Consider the following 19957-nt stretch of genomic DNA (forward strand, 5'->3'; position numbering starts at 1 on the left):
CCTGCTTAGGGCCCCCAATGGGCTAGCACTGCCTTTGCCAGAGATGACCAATTGCCTGGAATTGTTTAATGCAGGGGTAGGCAACCTATGGCTTATTTTCAGTGGCACTCACACTGCCCGGATCCTGGCCACCGGTCCGGGGGGCTCTGCATTTTAATCTAATTTTAAATGAAGCTTCTTAAACATTTTTAAAACCTTATTTACTTTACCTACAATAGTTTAGTTCTATATTATAGACTTAGAGAAAGAGACCTTCTAAAAACATTAAAATGTATGACTGGCACGCGAAACCTGAAATTAGAGTGAACAAATGAAGTCTCGGCACACCACTTCTGAAAGGTTGCCGACCCCTGGTTTAATGGTTTGGTGATGGGAACAAAGGTCCAAAGAGGACTAAAATGAGACTTCTAAATTCCTTGGGCCTGTAATCCTGGGCAAGGATTATTCTCAGCAGTGAGAGTCAGGTGCTTTAACCCCCTTACGTTGGTCGGCTCATATTTAGACAACTGTCAAAGCACCTTGAGCATTTCCTCAAGTGAGCAGCCATCGCAGTAATCAGGGGTCGTGACCATAAATTTGTCTCATTTCAGCTCCATTAATAGAAGCTTCTTATTGTTATTCCGAACTCTTCCCAGATGCATAACACCATTAGTTTGTACTGACTAACTCAGCACAGGAAAAGGAAGATCATGTGGATTTATCCAAAACTCCATGTATACAGATTCTATGCTAGTCAACTAAGCACCTGCCCTGCCCTCCCACCCTACACCAAGGACCTCACCCACCTAGTGCCAGCCATGAACTGCCTACCTTGAAAAATAAACCATGGGGTGGGCTCTATTCCCCTTGCCAATTTCGTTCTTCCTCCCTAGTTGATGAAATCCTTGTGTCCCTCTCCCAGTTAGCTGAGTTGCTAAAACCCTCTGGAATTCCTGGCAGACATCCCCAGTTCTTTGAACCACCCAGCTGCCCAGCCTTTCATTCCCAGATGTGCTATGTGGGTTAACAGAAGTCTGTCTGATATCCTGCATATCTTCCTTCACCCAATGCACTGCAAATACCAGAGCTGTCCTTGCATGCTTGTAGCATCTGGAAATAGAACTTATGACCTTCAGCTCCCAAAACATGGGCCTCTCGCCCAGGGATCGAGGAGCTCGGCCAGGCCAGGGAACTGACACAGACATGAAGGCTGTATCTACCCTAGAACTTTCTTCCTCTGAGTTCCCACTGGTGCAGTATCACAGGTAGGGTGACCAGATGTCCCAATTTTATAGGGACAGTCTCGATATTTGGGGCTTTGTCTTATATAGGCTCATTATATTACCCCCCACCTCCTGTCCCGATTTTTCACACTTGCTATCTGGTCACCCTAGTCACAGGGAATAGAGCTAGTGTTTTAACCTAGCTCAGAGCAGGTCCAGATGGCATTGTGAGGAATGATGGTGGCTGCCGGTGCCTTGTCTCCACTAGCCCTCCACCAGTGGGCAATATGAAGGGAAAAGTCTAGTGTAGACGAACAGATTTGATATAATTCCATCCATTGGTGGGACACAGACACCACAGCACTAAAAGGAAATAAGAATTCATGTAGAAGAACAGAACCCTGGCACCTGCTTTTAATTAACAAACAATATTCCACTTGGATGTGTCTCCTGAAGTCAAGGATGTTGCTGATCCACAATCTTATCACAATTCAGGTTGTTTTGGTGTTTGCTGCACTAGAGACAAAGGGGCAGGGGAGGATAATCAATTTTTTTCCTCCCCCAACTGAAAAAAGAGGAAATTTGGTCAGTGGAAAAAGATTTGTTTTCAAGTCCCTGGGGTGGGGGCAGGGACTGGAGGGGAGAGGGGAGAGATTTGTGGTGAGTGGGGACTGATTGGCTGAGTGATTTTCAGTCACTCCTGGGAGTAGGTGTGGTAGGGTTTTGGGGCGGGGGGGGGGGGGGGGGAGGACTAAGAACTGTGGTGGTTTTCGGTCACTCCCCTGGCAGGGTGGGGCTGTCAGGATGTGACAGTCTGTGGGAGTGACATTTGTAATGTCTTCTCGGAGCACATACAGCAAAAGCCTTCCTCACACGAGGGAGACACGTTAAAAATCTGCCTTAAAGCTACTGCCATGCATGGCCCTTGGAGGACATCCCGCCAGGTGAGTGTACTTCCATGAGGATGGGGAGCTAGGGTAGGACCCAGGGGTGAGCCACCTACTGCGGTGGAAGAGGGGAGATGGACTCTTGGCTCTTTAAGGGAGTTGGGGAGCGGGGAGCTATGTGTGAGGAGGGATTAGGGTGGGGGGAGATCAGAGGTGGGTGCCCTGAGGAAGGAGAGACTTGGTTATTTGCCGTGGTCTCTGGGGGAACTTTCCAAGCCTGTCTGCAAAATGACTGGGTTCCCCCTGCCCAATCTGTGCATTAACAGAGTGGGATCCCTGGGAAGGGAGAGGGGCTGGGATTTTCAAATCCCGCCTCCCCCCCCCCAAAAAAAAAGTGTGTGGGGGGAGAGAGTCTGTGATTTCCACACATCCTCCCAAAAGAGGGGGCTGTGCCTGTGATTTCCACGCCCCCCCCAAAAGGGGGGAGAGGGCCTGGGATTTCCATGCACCCCACAAAGGGGGGAGAGCGTCTGTGACCCCCCCAAAAGGGGGGAGAGTGCTGGGATTTCCATGCACCCCACAAAGGGGGGAGAGCGTCTGTGACCCCCCCCCCAAAAGGGGGGAGAGGGTCTATGATTTCCACCTCCCAAAAGGGGGGAGAGGATCTGGGATTTCCATGCACCCCACAAAGGGGGGAGAGCGCCTGTGACCCCCCAAAAGGGGGGAGAGGGTCTATGATTTCCACCTCCCAAAAGGGGGGAGAGGATCTGGGATTTCCATGCACCCCACAAAGGGGGGAGAGGGTCTGTGACCCCCCAAAAGGGGGAGAGGGTCCGGTCCGTTACCCCCGCACAGTGAGCGCCCCCCCCCCCCCCATGGGCTCGGGGAGGGGAGGGGCCAAGGCGGCGGTTCTGGCCGGGCGGCTCCGCCTTTCGCTCTCCGCGCTCGCGCCCGCGCGTTCCCGCGGGGAGGGCGGCCTCGGGGACGCGCTCGGGAGTCGGGAGCCTCTCCCCCCCCCCCCTTCTCCCTCCCCCAGCCGCCGCCATGTTGGCTGGTGCGTGTGGGTGTCAAAGCCAGCCAGAGGCGGCGGCGGCGGCCGGGCAGCCAGACCCCCGGGCCCCGCTCCCAGCCCCGCGGCGGAGGCGGCAGCAGGTCAGTGAGGAGCCGGGTGTCCCCGCTGTCCCGGGCATGGGGGCAGCTCCCCGCCCCCCGGGGTGACGCATGGGGGCAGCTCCGGGGGGGTGGGAAGGGAGCAGGGCTGACAGGGGACCCCCGACAAGGGCTAGGGGGGTTCGGGTGTCTCTGGAGGGGCGCTGAGGGGCGTGGGTCGGGGGGGGCAGGGCTGTGTCTCTGACCGGGGTATGGGGTGTTTGATGGGGTAGTTGGGGGGAGCTGGGGATTAGGGGGTGTGGGGTGTATCTGGAGGGGGAGGTTTTGGGGGTACAGGGTGTTTGGAGGGGGCATTTTGGGGGGATTTGGGGATGAGGGGGTAGGGGTGTGTATCTGGAAGGGGGAGGTTTTGGGGGTATTGGGTGTTTGGGGGCAGTTTGGGGGGGTGTCTGGGGATTAGGGGGTAGGGGTGTGTATCTGGAAGTGGGGGTGACTTTGGGGGTATAGGGTGTTCGGAGCAGTTTGGGGGGGATCTGGGAATTACGGGGTGTATTTGGAGGGAGGAGGTTGTGGGGTGTGGTTGGCTAGGGGGAGGTTTGGGTGGGAGGTTAGGGGCTCAGTGTGTTGGGGGGGCAGTTTGGGGGTATGGGTGTGTATTTGGAGAGGGCAGGTTGTGGGTATTTTGGGGGGAGGTTGGGGTTTTGTGTGTGTGTCTGGAGAGCAGTGGTGGTGCCTAAGGGTGTGACTGGGATGTACTGTATGTAGCTCTGGGCCTCCAGGGTGTGTGGCTGGATTGTGTGTGTGTGTGTGTGTGTGAGAAAGGGTATTGGTGTTGAGGGAGGTCTGCGATTTGTGGGGGTAATTTGTAGGGTTTGTTTGAATGTCATGAATGCCCTTTGGGTTCTAAGTAGCCATTGTTGTCTCTATTAGGATGGTAACAACAACTAGTTCCCATCATGGCAGCTAAGCCTGTGATCACAGATTTCAGACTTGGAAGAGCATTTCTAGGATTAACCAGAGTTAGGATTTACCAGGGAAATTATTTTCTTAGTTTTCCTTTTGTGGTGTAGCGTATATTGTGGTACTGATTAAAAACTGCCTGAAGGGATTCACCATAAATCTCCAAACTAAAGTTTGGAGCCTCTGTTTCCATCTGCATATGCCACAATCAAACTTCATGTTTTAAATTTACCTGGCTACAGGTTTCACTTGAATTTTGTTGGGTTAACTTCACAGCAGTTTACTCCATTTAAAAAAAAATTCTCAAGTTTTGGAGACAAGTTTTGAAAACTGTATTTTGTTTGCTGAAGTAGATTCATAGATTCTAGGACTGGAAGGGACCTGGAGAGGTCATTGAGTCCAGTCCCCTGCCCTCATGGCAGGACCAAATTCTGTCTAGACCATCCCTGATAGACATTTATCTAACCTACTCTTAAATATCTCCAGAGATGGAGATTCCACAACCTCCCTAGGCAGTTTATTCCAATGTTTAACCACCCTGACAGTTAGGAACTTTTTCCTAATGTCCAACCTAAACCTCCCTTGCTGCAGTTTAAGCCCATTGCTTCTTGTTCTATCCTTAAAGGCTAAGATAAACAAGTTTTCTCCTTCCTCCTTATGATACCCTTTTAGATACCTGAAAACTGCTATCATGTCCCCTCTCAGTCTTCTCTTTTCCAAACTAAACAAACCCAATTCTTTCAGCCTTCCTTCATAGGTCATGTTCTTTAGACATCTCTAGATGTATGGATAATAGTCAATCCATCCCCATCATCATATCCACTCATTATTATCCACACCCGAACATAGCCACTTTATGAACTTCATACCCTCATATCTCAATATCTGTACTTTGACCCATCAACCTTTTACCCCCAATCCGGGATATTGAAGATTATGTATTCCTCATGCCACCTTATCTTAAACCAAACTTTGCACCCTCGATAATCTGTATGTTATTCCCTGATAACCAGAAACTTCTATGCTCAAACTCTGTTCACTATTTTTTTTAACATCATCTTAATAAAAGTTTTAAATCTGTCAAATGTGGCACCAGTATAATGTTTTTCTGGATAGATTGGTATTAAAGGTGTTGAGTGTTGCCCCCCCCCCCATCCCACCCCAGTTTTGATGGACTTGCTGCTGCAGATCAGTTGTAGGTAGTCAGTGTGCATAGTTAGTTCAATGACAACTATGTTCAATCTTATTATTGTCATTTAAATAAAGGATTATTGCATATTAGCAATGATGAAAGTCTCTTAGGTCAGAAGTGTGGTTTTATATATATATATATATATATATATATAGTTTACTTGATATTACTGAGTGATAATTTGTTTCTGGTAGCACCAACAGTATGCTATGTGTTTTCCACTTAGTCACATAAAGTATAAAATTAGTTACACTTGTGGTTTTCTTTTCAACTCTTTGAGAAACTGATATTATTCTTGTATTTTCAGCAAAGATATACATTGTTTATTTTAGTATCACTATTTGCTCTGACTCTTCAGATATATTGCAGACATCATGAATTGTGTAGACTGGGGCTTCTGGCTCAGGATGCTAGTCATTCTGATTCTTTTAGTTTGAGCTTTGCGTAATGAGTATCTGCCCAAACATGTTTTTCTTTTATGGTAATATGGAGCTTCTTTTGGATGATTTTATACTGTGTAAAGTATGGCAGACCATGGTCTTAGAAAATTGGGATGTTAGAACACAGTAAAATGTAAAATGGGGTGGGAGGGCTAGCTCAGTGGTTTGAGCATTGGCCTGCTAAACCCAGGGTTGTGAGTTCAATCCTTGAGGGGGCCACTTAGGGATCTGGGGCAAAAGCAGTACTTGGTCCTGCTAGTGAAGGCAGGGGGCTGGACTTGATGACCTTTGGTCCCTTCCAGTTCTAGGAGATAGGATATCTCCATTAATTTATTATAATTTAAAACTTTGCATGCAGTTTTACCTTTTTTAGACTACAGCTTAGTTTGAGCAAAATAGAAAAAGGTAAATCTTTTGTAATACTTTTTCTGTAATGGATGAATACTATCATTACACTCCTACTTTCTAAATGCTATGTTTTCAACTCATTTTGCAATAAATTATTTTCAGACAAACTCAGATGTCCTCATTTCTTTTGATCTTAAATGTTTGTTGCATTGGCTTTTCATACAGAAGAGCACTAACGTATACCAGTGAACGGTCAAAAGTTTTAGCTGTTGGTAAAGCAGGCTGACGAATTTTCAAGTATAGATGAATATTTTAATGACATTTTCAAAGCTACCAAGGTTAAACTATCCCTAAATATGAACATCCCTAGGTTAGCTAGATTTCATACTAGCAGGAAAGCATTGTGATGAAGTTGGCACCTATACGTAGGTACTGTTGCCAACTGTGGCTTGCCTGACTGATATATAATAAAGTAAATAGAATCATACGCTAATATGGAATATCACATCCTATATGGTGTTACATAGCAAAGATAAGACTGATTATTTTAAGCCACTTTTAAAGATACTGACAAATGAAAACATGTTAAGATTTGTAATGGTCACTGCCAGGCTTGCTAGGTCCCAAATATAGTTTATTAAAGGTTTTAGGATAAGTTATAATGTAGAGAAAAAACAATAACCCTTCAGCCTTCTAAAACCATAGTTACAGAATGCCACCTACTCTCTTGGCTGACCCACTAGTCGAAAATCCAGTGTGTCTGGCTTGTATGAGTGCAGTAATGCTGTCTTTCTGCTTTGCCTTGTTTTGATGTGGACAGGCAAGGTATCAAAATGTACTAGTATCCTGCTGTCTTAAGTGCTTCAAAGAGCAGGATTTTAGTATATTTCAATACCTTGCCAGCTCATAAGAAGGCAACAGGCACAAGTGGAGAGGAACAATGTGCATGTTCTTGTAAAACAAAATGGATAGGTCTAATTTTATGCCTCCCAACCTTGATAATGCCCTTTTATTGGGCTATAGTATCAGTGGGTGCTACATAGTATACTTAAAAACTCCCAGAATTCATGATTTTTGGGTTGCTGGTATAAGATTGCTTTTCCTGTTCTGTGAAAAAATAATCTTTTCAAGCCACGCACTTGTTAGACAGTATGTGAATTCAGTGACCACAGCTTTCTTGATCCTGCCCTAAAATACAGTTTTAAAAATTGAGCCCATTAGCAAAGAGGGCAGCGTGGGTGAAAAATAAGCAAGCACCAACTCTTTTGTTCTGGTATTCTACTACTGCAGTTGTAACGGATTTAGAGCTCTAGGTTTCAGTTGGCTTTATTAGATAATGTTTCTAAAGTGTTGATAAATGGAGAGATTGTGAGATTAACTAAACTTCTAAAGTTAGCCAAAAATTCCATTAGAAAAGTGGCTTTTACAACCCATCCATCGAGCTGCTCTCCTCAACAAGACTGAGCTGAGTAAAAGGGCTCCTTTTAAACATTGTTTATCAATTTATTGAAATGACAGACTGATAAAAGAAATGTAGATGTTGGTATTTTGTCCATATATCGAAGCTTAAATGTTTATCAACTTTTGCTTTAAAAAGCGCACCAACTTAAAAAAAAAATTAGGCTTCAGTCTGAAAATATTTTGCCCTACTAGTGTTACAAGTAACTCCTTAGGGCTTGTCTACATTTGAAAGGTAATTTGGATTAAAGTAGGCTGTGAATTTTTGAAGTGCATTAGCTATTCCTGAATAACTCTGTGTATAGACAAGCGTAGAGAAGCATAATTGAAAGATTAGAGGGAAGAATTCTCTATCTTTTCAGTTTGTTCACTTTGTGCATTTGGCAGCACTGTGTGTATGGTCAGTTTAATTTTTGCCCCATAGCATTAGCTATTTTCCCCTTGTTAGTACTGATTTTTCACACATCAGCTGATGAGAGAATATTACAAATAGGCAAATGTGATTTTGTAAAATCATAAACATTGATGTGAATACTTAGCATGTGTAATACCTATAACTACTTTTAACACCACATTTCAAGTGGTTTCCCTTTAACTGTAAGTAACTTACATGTCTGAGCTGTGATCCTGCAAACTCTCATATGTGCTCAAATTTACTTGCATGTAAAGTGAAACATGTATATAAGCATCCGGCGAAGTGGGTATTCACCCTCGAAAGCTCATGCTCCAATACGTCTGTTAGTCTATAAGGTGCCACAGGACTCTTTGCTGCTTTTACAGATCCAGACTAACACGGCTACCCCTCTGATACTTGATGTATATAAGTGTTTGCATGATTGGGGCCCTGGTAAATAGAGACAATTTAATGTTATGAACTATTTTTGTGTGTTTCCAGATTGCTTTGCAGTTGTGGATCCAGTAATATTTTAATTTTGATTGTAGTCCATCTTTACAGTGTTTTTATGTGGAAAGATACTTGTCAAACATATCAATTTATTAACTATATAATACATGCCCCAAATTGTGAGGATTTCCTTCTAAATATTATGTAATATATTAAAAGCACAAACAGTTTGAACTAGTTAAGTCTCTCAAGCAATATTCTCTGGATCCCTTCTAATAGCATCCTAGCTTCCTGGTGGTGATAGGCACATAGAGCGGAACAGTCCAAAGTCTAACACAGTTCATTTTCCTAGATATATAACCTTTTGTTTTCATCAAAATAAATCTTCTCAAGTTTTAGAAATAGATCATCTGTTCTCCTTGAGCGTCTTAATATTTGTTGGTCCCAATTCCCGTATCAGACTTCTTCCTCTGATGTTGCACTATTCTCCCTGTAGATTGTCAGCTGCTCCTTTCTGTGCTCCCAATGCTGCCTTTTTAGTTAGCTTTATTAGAGTTGCCTGCAGCTGCTGAGTCCCCTGAAATGTAGGTTTATTTTAATAAATACAGACTGTTGCAAAGCATAGTAAGTATAGGATGGCTTTGCTCCAGAAGCCATACTGTAGGGGGAGTTCTTGAGTTGAATCAACTCCCAGACAGACAGAGTAGGGTACAAAAAGATTTTATTGTCTTTGTTCCAGATCTCCTATTCCTTCTACTTCTTTGGCCTCCACAATCATACTACATCTTGTACAATTGGATACATATATGTGTTTTTGAATTGTATTAAAGTTTGACACCTGAGTGAGTTCTGGTATGCTTTTTCCTCTTCCTGTAAACTTCATCACCCCAAGCATCTAGATCCAAAGTCTTGACAGAAATCCTCTCTCATGGTACCCTACAATAAGTCTACTTAGCTGCACGTTAAGGTCCTATGTTTAATTTTTCTAGCCTGTAGCACAACATTTGGTTTTTTTATATCAATGCATTCACTGTTAGCAACTCTCAAAACTCTTTTGCTAGATTATCTTAGGTTCTATTTATCATTTTACTGCACTCAAAAGTGTGCTAGGCACCTCCCTAAGATGTTGCATCTTTTCTTCCATCAGGTTGGTAAATCTGCAAGTCAGTTTGCATTGTTAGGAGTCCAGTGTGGTGATAGTTAAATGCAGAGTCATTTTTACCATGTGTGTGATTCTAGAAGTGACTGTATAAAGATAGACATGGGGCCTGAGGATCTTGGAGTAGATGACATATCTCTATTTTTTAGGTCTGAAGAAATTCCCCCCCTGCCCCAACATTTAATTCACCTAATTACTTTGACCCAACTCCTCATTTTGACCTAATAAGCTTTTCTCCAAATTCTCCAGATATTCTCTTATATAACTTAGTTTTAGAAATCACTACATTATCAGTCTTAAGTGTTTTGGAAGCTGAACATAAAAAGGAAAATGAGTTTGTCCCTTGGGCCTGTTCTGTTTGGCTGTTAGTTACCCACTCTGAAAGACTTTGCTATGATTTGTTGTATCTGTATTAGCCTAAAATAGCATCAAGGATGGCATATAATCATGATATTTAAATTCTTCTTGTTGTTTCTGTACTGCATTAGAAATCTTAATTTTAGACTTATGGTCAGTTGTGTAGTTTTCTGAACATTTACAAGTGCTATAGTGTTAGAACAAAGAACATTTTAAGTAGGATCTTTGCAGAGAATTGTATAATCTTCGTACAGTTGTTCCTGACTGTTTAAATCACTTCCGTACACTTAAATAAAAATGTCTCATTTACTATTTCTTTTCTGTTTTTTGTCATCCCACTCTGAGTTTGTTTTGTAACTTAATAACTTAATAACCTTTATCCTAATTGTGCAACCCTTACTCATGCTGGTGAACAATTACCCTCACAAATAGTTTTTAACTTCTGTGGGACTACTCACATGAGTAATTGCTCATCAGCTTGAGTATGGATTGCACAATTCACAATTGAGACCTTTATTTGCAAGGGGTATAATACTAAAAATTCCAAGGACTTGATTTATGCAGTTCTTCTATTCAATGAGGAAGGGCAAACCAGTGTGTTTTAAAGTTGTCTTCCTTTCAGATTTTTGTCTCCCAAATTCTAATAGTGTGATATCTGAGGTGGCTTCTTTCTTCTTGAATCCGTTCTTAATCTATTCACATTTTCTACATTGGACTCCCCACACAAGAAGTGTTCAAGAAATGTCTAAAAACACACTACATGGTGTGGTTTCAGAGTAGCAGCCGTGTTAGTCTGTATCCGCAAAAAGAACAGGAGTACATGGTGTGGCTGAACTTTGTTTTTTCTGAGTTATTGCTCTTAGGGCCAGGAAATAGCCATTCTTGATCTTCAATATTTTTATCCTAATTTTAGGTCTACCCTCCTCCCTCAGACACATACATAGGGACATACTCTAATTTCTTTCTTTTGTGGTTAGAAAGCCTGCCCCGATTTGTGCAGTTGTGTATGTCATTAGTTGGGCAAAAGCAGCATCAGCTAGCACCTGGGTGAACAGAAGCTTTGCCTTTTTATCCTTATTTTCTAAAGGGTGCTATTGTTTGAAGCAGCAGTGATTCTCCAGGCAGCTTCTGTTGCCCCAGTTGTCCCCTCCCCCCCTCTGAGTTCAGTGTTATCGGGGCAGGGGCAAGGCTTGCACCAACAAGAAGGCAGAAATAGGAGAGGGTAGGTTGGAGGCCTCTATCCATATAAAATTAATGTCAAAATAATTTTAAAAGTCAAATAATTTTAAAAGATCAAGATTGGCCATTCATTAATCCAGATTTTCACTTCTAAACATGAGTATAGCAGTACTTTCAGTATGGCTATATTCTGTATTAAATGTCTGTGGAGAAGGTGATCTGTCATAGGAATATATGTAAAGGAAAGCAGTGAAATAATTATTTGAAATCCAGAGCTTTAAAGCTTTTAATTATTCTGATAGCTAATTAATCAGCAAAGCACTTCACCAGCTTGTGATATTGCAGGAGTGTGAATAGGAATGGCTGTTTGGGAAGAGGGGGAGATGTATGAATCTTACACCTACCCATCAAGTCAGACTAATAGAATTTTTGTGAGTCTTAAAAGGACCGGTGTCCAGGTATTTCATCATTTAAAAAAATGTTCTCTGCATAATAACCAGTTGGAAGTATGCAACTGACATCTGTTCTCTTATTTACTGAAATATTTTCCTCCTAAAGCATGAACTGGCTTATTTTATGATTGCTAACTAGTGTTGTGTTTCATGCACTGACTTTTTAAAAGGCTTTGAAGCATTTGTTATGGGGGTCAGAAACAACTAATTTTTGTTGTTGTGCAAAGTTCACATAAGTTAAACGTTCAGTTTACTAACCTTGTAGTGCATTTCCCAGAAAGTAAAGATAATGCCTTAGTTTTTTTTTTTTGTTTTTTTTTTTTAATATGGAGATATCCTATCTGCTAGAACTGGAAGGGAACCTGAAAGGTCATTGAGTCCAGCCCCCTGCCTTCACTAGCAGGACCAAGTACTGATTTTGCCCCAGATCCCTAAGTGGCCCCCTCAAGGATTGAATTGACAACCCTGGGTTTAGCAAGCCAATGCTCAAATCACTGAGCTATCCCTCCCCTCAATGTTTCTAGATTAACAATAAAGTAGGTGTGAAGTACCTTTCTCATTAGGACTGTGCAAATGTAGACCAGAAACCATTAGTAGTTAACACTTTAACCATTACTTCAGAGAATCTCTGTAGTGTACTCCCATCTGTTTTAATACACATGATAGCTGCACGCTGCTCAGAAGATCCAGAAGGTTGTTAGTTTTTGTTTCTGTAAACTTTATAATGGTGCAGCCTGCTTTTTTGGGGCACTTTTTGCAAAGGAAGAGGAATTGTTTTTATCAACATTATAAATCATTTTACTAGGATGGCACCTTAATATGAGTTATTTTTTGTGCTTAAGCTCTTATATAAATTTGGTATGAGTATGAAATATGCAAAAATTCTTAAATTGATTTCTGCCTTGTTTTCAGAATTATGATTGTATTGGAATTGAAGTTTTAAACCTTTCTGTGATTGTTTAAAAGTTTGGAACATACCAAAATGTATAGAATTTTTAAAATTAAGAGAAGGATTGGGCAAAATCACTTTTTTTTTAAATGCTCCACTACAGAGAATTGTCTAGGTATCCTCAACGAGCAGATATTTGGGTGTAATGTTTAAAATTGACAAATTGACTAATTTATGAAGTATTGGGAATTTGATAGACTAAAATGCTGTTTTCAACTGATGGTTAAAATGATTTCTTAGCATAACTGGTTCAGGTAATTCTATACTTCTATGTTGCAAGCAGTTAGATTTTTGAAGGATGTAGAGTAGGATTGTTTTATGGGCTGCTTTTAATACCTATTTTTATGTGTTTTTGAAATATTTTTCAGTTTATGACCCTGATCCATTAGAATGCTTAAGCATATGCTTAACTTAAAGCATATAAGTAGTCCTGTTGACTTGGGACTACTCACATGCTTAAAGGTAAGTACTTTGCTGGATTGGGGCCTGTGTTGTCCTCTTGGATAATGAATCAAAATGGCTAAAATAAAAGAACATATACTTGAGTATTCTGAACAAACTGGTCTGAATGCTACAGGATAGTTCAGCCAGTCTTCTTTTAACCTTTCCTGGTCTGTTTGCAAAGTTTGATTCTTCTGCAGTTCTTTTTTATTCTCCTGAAATCATATCCACTAACTTTTCTATGAAGGGGTTTCTTTCTTTTTTAAAAAATGACTTGGAGGATAGGGAAGGGAAGCCTTGTGCTCTTTTCTATGACAGCACTGTATACATGAAATCTCTTTGTCAGAAACATCTTTGAGGATTTTTAACATTAAAAATTCCGACTAGCAGTTGGGAGGGAAAAGGATTTTCAGGTAGGGCCTCTGTGTACACTAGAAATCTGTACTGTAACTATACACTATAGTTAAAGCAGTACACCCCCCCCCCCCATTGTGTGAATGCAGTTATATTGGTATAAAGGAGCTTTATACTGGCATAGATATTCCCATAAGGGAAGGGGAATAACTTTACCAATATGTCATCTTTATAGCAGTCTAGTTGTATTCACCCTAGGACTTTTACAAGAATAACCATATTGGCTTCAAAAAAAAAATCAATCCTAACTAACATAGTTATACCAGCAAAACTTTTACGTATACTCCAGGGCTTTTGTTTGGACTCTTCAAAAATAATAATAATAAAAAAATCTTAAAGCCCCTTTTGATCTTCAGTGCCTAATAAACGTGAGAGACGATGTTAAATGCATGAGGTCCATGAAGATCAACCTCTGCTGTATTTTTGTCGAAACCCCTGTTTTAATTATTTTTATTAACAATAGTGACTCTTGCATTGATTTCTCTTCATGGAATACCCAAATAGGAGGGATTTAAGCTCCACCCCCTGCTGACACAACCACTGTTTTCATGCTAAGCAGATGTAATAGCATTCCCTCCTCAATCATATCTTCTTTACTTACAGGTTGCTACATTGTTTTGATTAAAGCTGTTACATTGCTACTCCCAGCCTAGAGGGCAGTGGAGAGGAAAAAACTCATGACAGCTTGGTGATTAACATATTTGTGGCATTTGTAATGTCACGGTTTCACAGAAAACAGTTTCAAGAGCTGCTGAGGTAATAGGGGTGTGTCAAAAAGGCAAATGAAAGTCAGAAGAAAAGTATTTAAAAATATTAGAGGGATTTAAAAACACACATGCTTTCATATAAGAGCTGTTAAAAATGTAAAAAGTGTTGGATGTCGCCTTTAAAGATTTAACCCGTTATTCAGTTAAGATGTGGGAGCTCAGGATGCGACCAACGCAGTCTCTGTCTACTCTGGCAAGTTTCTGCGCAGTAAAGCAGCATTCTGCATTGTAACTCCCGAGGTGAACACCCGGCCAAGCCACTTAGTGCACAGAAACTGCACAGATGCAGAGCTGTTCAGGGCCGCCCAGAGGATTCAGGGTGTCTGGGGCAAAGCAATTTTGGGGGCCCCTTCCATTTAAAAAAAAAGTTGGAATACTATATTCTCGTGGGGGTCCCTGTGGGGCCTGGGGCAAATTGCCCCACTCTTCCCCCCCCCCCCCCCCGGGCGGCCCTGGAGCTGTTTAAAAAAAGAAACCTAGCATTACAAGCACTGCACTCCCAAACATAGCAACAAATATTAGTGGCTTTCAGCTTCAAAATGCTGCCTCAAGGCATCCCTGATCCTTTTGGCCCCATGCTGCGCCCCTCTAATAGCACTGGTCTCTGGCTGTTCAAATTCAGCCTCCAGGTGCTGCGCCTCCGCAGTTCATCCCTGAGTAAAGCTTTCACCTTTCCCTTCACAGATATTATGGTGTGTATAGCACGAGGCTATAAGCATAGGAATATTGTCATTAGCCAGATCCAGCCTCCCATCTAGGCAGTGCCAGCGGGCCTTTAAATGGCCAAAAGTACTCTCAACAGCCATTCTGCACTTGCTCAGCCTGTTGTTGAACTGCTCCTTGCTGCTGTCCAGCTGCCCCGTGTATGGCTTCATAAGCCACGGCATTAAGGGGTAGGCAGGGTCTCCCAGGATCACAGTGGGCATTTTGACTATGGTGGTCCGAGAAGAAAGTCCCTGCTTGCAGCTTCTTGAGCAGGCCAGTGTTCTGAAAGATGCGTGCGCCATGCACCTTTCCAGACCAGCCTGCGTTAATGTTCATGAAATGCTCATGGTGATCCACAAGTGCCTGGAGAACCATTGAGAAATATCCCTTCCGATTAATGTACTCGGTGTGTAGGTGGCCTGGTGCCAGAATTGGAATATACATTCCATCTATCGCCTCTCCGCAGTTAGGGAAGCCCATTTGTGCAAAGCCATCCGCAATGTCGTGCATGTTGCCCAGAGTTAGTCTTTCAGAGCAAGATGTGATTAATGGCCCTGCACGCTTCCGTCAACACGAGTGCAGCGGTCGACTTTCCCACTCTGAACTGGTTAGCGACTGATTGATAGCAGTCCGGAGTAGCCAGCTTTCACAGAGCAATCGCCATGCGCTTCTCCAGCAACAGGGCAGCACTCCCATTCTCGTGTCCTTGCACCGCAGGGCTGGGGCGAGCTCATCATGGTCCCATGAATGTGGCTTTCCTCATCCGAAAGTTCTGCAGCCACTGCTCATCATCTGCAGCCACTGCTCATCATCCCAGACTTGCACGACGATATGATCCCACCACTTAGTGCTTGTTTCCTAAGCCCAAAAGCGGTGTTCCACTGTGGTCAGCACCTCCGTGAATGCCACAAGCAATCTTGTGTCGTAGCTACTACATGCAGCGAGATCAATGTCGCACTCCTCTTGCCTTTGTAGTTTAAGGAATAATTCCACTGCCACTCATGATGTGTTAGTGAGCAGCATATTGGTCAGCAGTGCGGGATCCATTCCTGCAGACTAAAGAGGCAAGAGTGCGCAGTACACAAACTGTTGGAAGATGGTGCCAAATGTGGACGGAAGTACAGGGATTGCTGGGATGCAAAGCAATGCATTACGGGGCATTGGGACAGGACCCGGGATGCCCCACGACCCCCTCTGCCTTCCCACAACTCTTAGCAGCAGAAGAGGAAGAGATGCTTTGCGGGATAGCTGCCCAGAGTGCACCGCTCCGAATAGTGCTGCAAGTGTGAACATGCTATTGTGCAGGCAGCTGCCAGTGTGAACACACAACAGCGGTTTCCCTTCAGCGCTCTCTGAGCGGTGCTGTAACTCTGCCGGTGTAGACACACCCATATACACTGAGGCATTGTCTGTGCCGGAGAAGTTCTTGAAAATTTAACCATTCATGCTGACATTGGTTCAGTTTTACCTGTTTCGACACTGGGAGTGCTAATGTAATCAGCCGGTTGGTTTCTGACACCATTTTCAGTACCATGTTGATTTGTCTTCTTGTGAGCTGAGTTAGATGGCATGGTGCTGAAAATGATGCCAGCAGCCACTGGCTGACTCCTTTAGTACTTCCAGTTTCCCCCCCAAGAACTTCCCTAGTGTAGACAAGGTTTTACTGTACACAAGGTTATAGATGTGTCCCAAGCTATTACTTATTGAATAAGTGGTGCACAAGCTGAACTGACGCTGATATCAGTAAGAGTAAACAAAAATAAGCTCGGCTGAGCACTGTTTTGGAAACTATAGTTAATTCTTGAGGTTGACCTGCAAGAAGTACTCTGCCAAATCCAGGGAAGATCAGACTTGACATTCCTGACATCTGTAAGGTTTTAAAAAACAACAGAACAGTCTCTCTTCCATGCTTTTGTTGGAAGACCAGTCTAGGTAATCTTTATACATCCTGCAGAAACACAGAATGTAAAAAAATTCCAATTACTCCCTCTATTTCCCTCCACCCCTTTCAGATCACCTTTAAGACAGTGGCAGTTTCCCATCTTTGACAACCTGTCCTTCCTATTCCCATCCTAATGTTCCACTTCTATAGACAGAGCAACAGTGAATTTAAAGTACTTCTGCCTTTCTGTGAGGTTAGTTTTTGAAACCTCAGCAAGTAAGTGTTTATTTTGTTAATGCTCTAAACACAAGAGAGCAACTAAACTTATTAGCATTTAGGAAAAAACTCTCCTTGTGGTATAGCAAGGAGATTCAGTCCATAGTTCTGTAAAATGGATAACAAGGACGGATCTGAGATGGTTGAATCACAATCCAAGGCACTGTAACATTTGCAACAGCCTTGTATTAAGGAAACAATGGAGTTCTTGTTTACAAACCGAAACCTCAATTTAATATTTAACAATATCCAATTTAAACATTGACAAGCAGGGAAAGGCATGGTCCCCCATACCCTTTGCAGGTAAATGGACAATGGCAGCTTCTTGAGAGCAGGCTGACGACCCTACTAAGGTAAAAGATGTCATCTGCTGCAGCTCTTTCAAGGATTTGATTGGCATGGAAACACTACCAAGCACTTCAAAGGGGATAACAAAATTGAGGGTGATCTTAATACACCCATTCCCCCTCCTTTAATGAAATGGTTGTTGTCAGCTTAACGCAGAGATGCTGGAATTTTACCAGCTCAAAATGCAGTCAATAACAGGTTCAGCACAATGTTTTTGTACCCACACATTTAGGGGCAGTATTGACTGATTCCTAGCCCCTCTGCCAGTAGATGGACATCAATAGGTTAGAGCAGTGCTTCTCAACCTGCAGCCCAATCAGCACACAGCTGTGGCCCATGTGGCATCCTCAGTCATACAAGTGGTGTATATATATATGTGTGGATGTGGCCCACATAACACACAGAGAGCTGCATATGCAGCCCACAGTGGTAAATAGATTGAGAATCACTGGGTTAGTCTCCTATGCAATTTGACGAGATGTAATGGAATGCTGGGGGGAGGAGGAAAGAGGGTAGTGTGGGAGGGGTCTCTAAGCACAAGAGTAAAATGGCCAAAAAGCACAAGAGCAAGCTTGACTGCCCCTTCCTCAGCTAAGGAGGGAGAGTTCATTTAGAGAAGGAGGAATCTGACAGAGGAATCTGACAAATCTGTGATTAAGAGAATAATTAACACTCTGGGAGTATATCCAGAACAAGAGGAAGAGAGTGAAAGAAAACTTTTTTTTCTTTTTTAAATAAAAAAGGCTTCATGCTTTTCCATTCCTTACTCTTCCTCCTTATCCTGTCAGTTGTGGTCAGCAGCTCTTGTTCTTCATGTCTAAGTTTTCTTGTCAAAGGAGTCCTCTAAGCTGACACCATTGACCTACCCACGCCTACTGTGGGGGTTAGGTCAACCTATCTATGTTACATGGGGTACAAAATTTTTCACAGCTCTGAGTGATGTAGCTAGGTTGATCTAATTTTTAGGTGTAGACAAGGCCTTGTCTTCACTACAGAGTCAGCCTGGGCTTTTACTCAGGTGCTGCTGCCAACCCAACTCCTGTCCACAAATACAGTCCTCTGGCTTGAGTTTGGTCGTGCTTTATGCTCTGCATTTTAGGATGGGCCAGGTCAGAAGGAGTTACTTTGACAAATAAAAGGTTTCACAGTAGCAGCCGTGTTAGTCTGTATCCGCAAAAAGAAGAACAGGAGTACTTGTGGCACCTTAGAGACTAACAAATTTATTAGAGCATAAGCTTTCGTGGACTACTGTAGTCCACGAAAGCTTATGCTCTAATAAATTTGTTAGTCTCTAAGGTGCCACAAGTACTCCTGTTCTTCTTTTGACAAATAAAAGCTGCTGCTCTTCTCCATACCTGTGTGGTGTGAAGCAGTTGAACTGGGTGAAGGAAATCTAAAACTCAGAGTGAATAGTTAGACCGGCTGAATTGATTCCTGCTGGATTTTTAATTGAATGTTGTGCCTGTGGAAGATATTAGATCGTAGTCCCCAGTACACACAAGACAAGATATTTCAAAAGTGATGAGTGATTTTGGGGTGTCTCAAGTTTTGGATGCCTTAAAAGGCATCTGATTCTCAGTGCTAGGCACTTCCTGAAAATGAGGCCCCTTTATAGTGTCAAGTTGGGCTCCCAAAATCTCTAATCACCTTTGAAAACTTTGATCAGGGTGGGATGTAGCAATTCAAGCTTCCTGCATGTAGCCAAGCTAATATATTAAAACCTAGAGTTGGAGAGCAGGTTTCCATTCAGCTCTTGGCCACCACTCAGTTTAAGAAGCCCAGCGATGCCTGCCTCTGCCGCTACTACAGGTTTCTCAAGCAGTAGCAGCATGAAATTGGCATTCTTGCAATTCACATTCTGGCTGTCCACAGGCTTGTGCATATCAGCAGTGAAACTGGATTTTGTTAATTTAACTATGCAGTGTCTTATTCATTTGGAATTTCAAGACAAGTGAATCACATTAATTCTGTAACCAAAATCTGGCTTGAAACTATCAGAAGTTGTAAGTTTGACCCACAGGCTCCTTTAGTGTTCTAACATCTTGCCTATCTAGAAAGAAAAACTGTTTTTTGTCTGGATTAAGGCCTCAATATGCCCGGATTTAGCTGCAATTCAAAATAACAGTAATAGTTTTATGGTGAAAGCCCAATGTATAGCAGAAAATATACATAATTTCCAGTGGCTACAATTTTGAACTAATTATCTGATGTGAGCACACTGAATACTTCAGATAATGTGTTTACACTTTAATTCACATTTTCTTTTGATAGGAAGCTTACCTTTGCTTTGCAGGCTTCTTAATGTCTGAAATGACAGGCACACTTCATTAACCGGTAATATATTCTAAAGGAAATGTTCTCTTGCAGGTATAGCCCCAACATGCCTTAATTTCTCTCTCCGTGTTCTTTTGAAAGTCTCCCTCTACCTTTATTTCAGTCTAAAATAACACCCAAGTAGACATGGTAATCTGCATTCATTTCAGATTTCTGCACTTTTTGTGATTTTTGGAGTACACAGTATAATTTTGATTATTTTCCTTAGCCTTTACTAAAGGGAAACGGAAGTGCTCTCCTTCAGGTAGGTATT

The 19957-nt window shown here is 42.6% G+C and overlaps 1 protein-coding gene across 7 annotated transcripts in view; it reads left to right on the plus strand.

Annotated features, from left to right (window-relative positions):
- Positions 1-2031: 2031 nt before the first annotated feature.
- Positions 2032-19957, plus strand: part of EPN2 (epsin 2) — a 59684-nt gene continuing 41758 nt past the window's right edge. For 5 of the 7 annotated variants that reach the window (XR_010591215.1, XM_008164756.4, XM_042853070.2 and 2 more), the window contains exon 1: positions 3103-3241. The gene's annotated coding sequence lies outside the window, so the exon portion shown is untranslated. Of the gene's footprint in view, positions 2147-3102; positions 3242-12910; positions 13000-19957 lie in introns of those variants that run through there. The other 2 variants (XM_008164755.4, XM_065560219.1) reach the window with 2 other exon arrangements.

The sequence above is a fragment of the Chrysemys picta genome, chromosome 10 (assembly GCF_011386835.1).
Source record: "Chrysemys picta bellii isolate R12L10 chromosome 10, ASM1138683v2, whole genome shotgun sequence".
In the NCBI taxonomy this organism is placed as follows: Eukaryota; Metazoa; Chordata; order Testudines; family Emydidae; genus Chrysemys; species Chrysemys picta.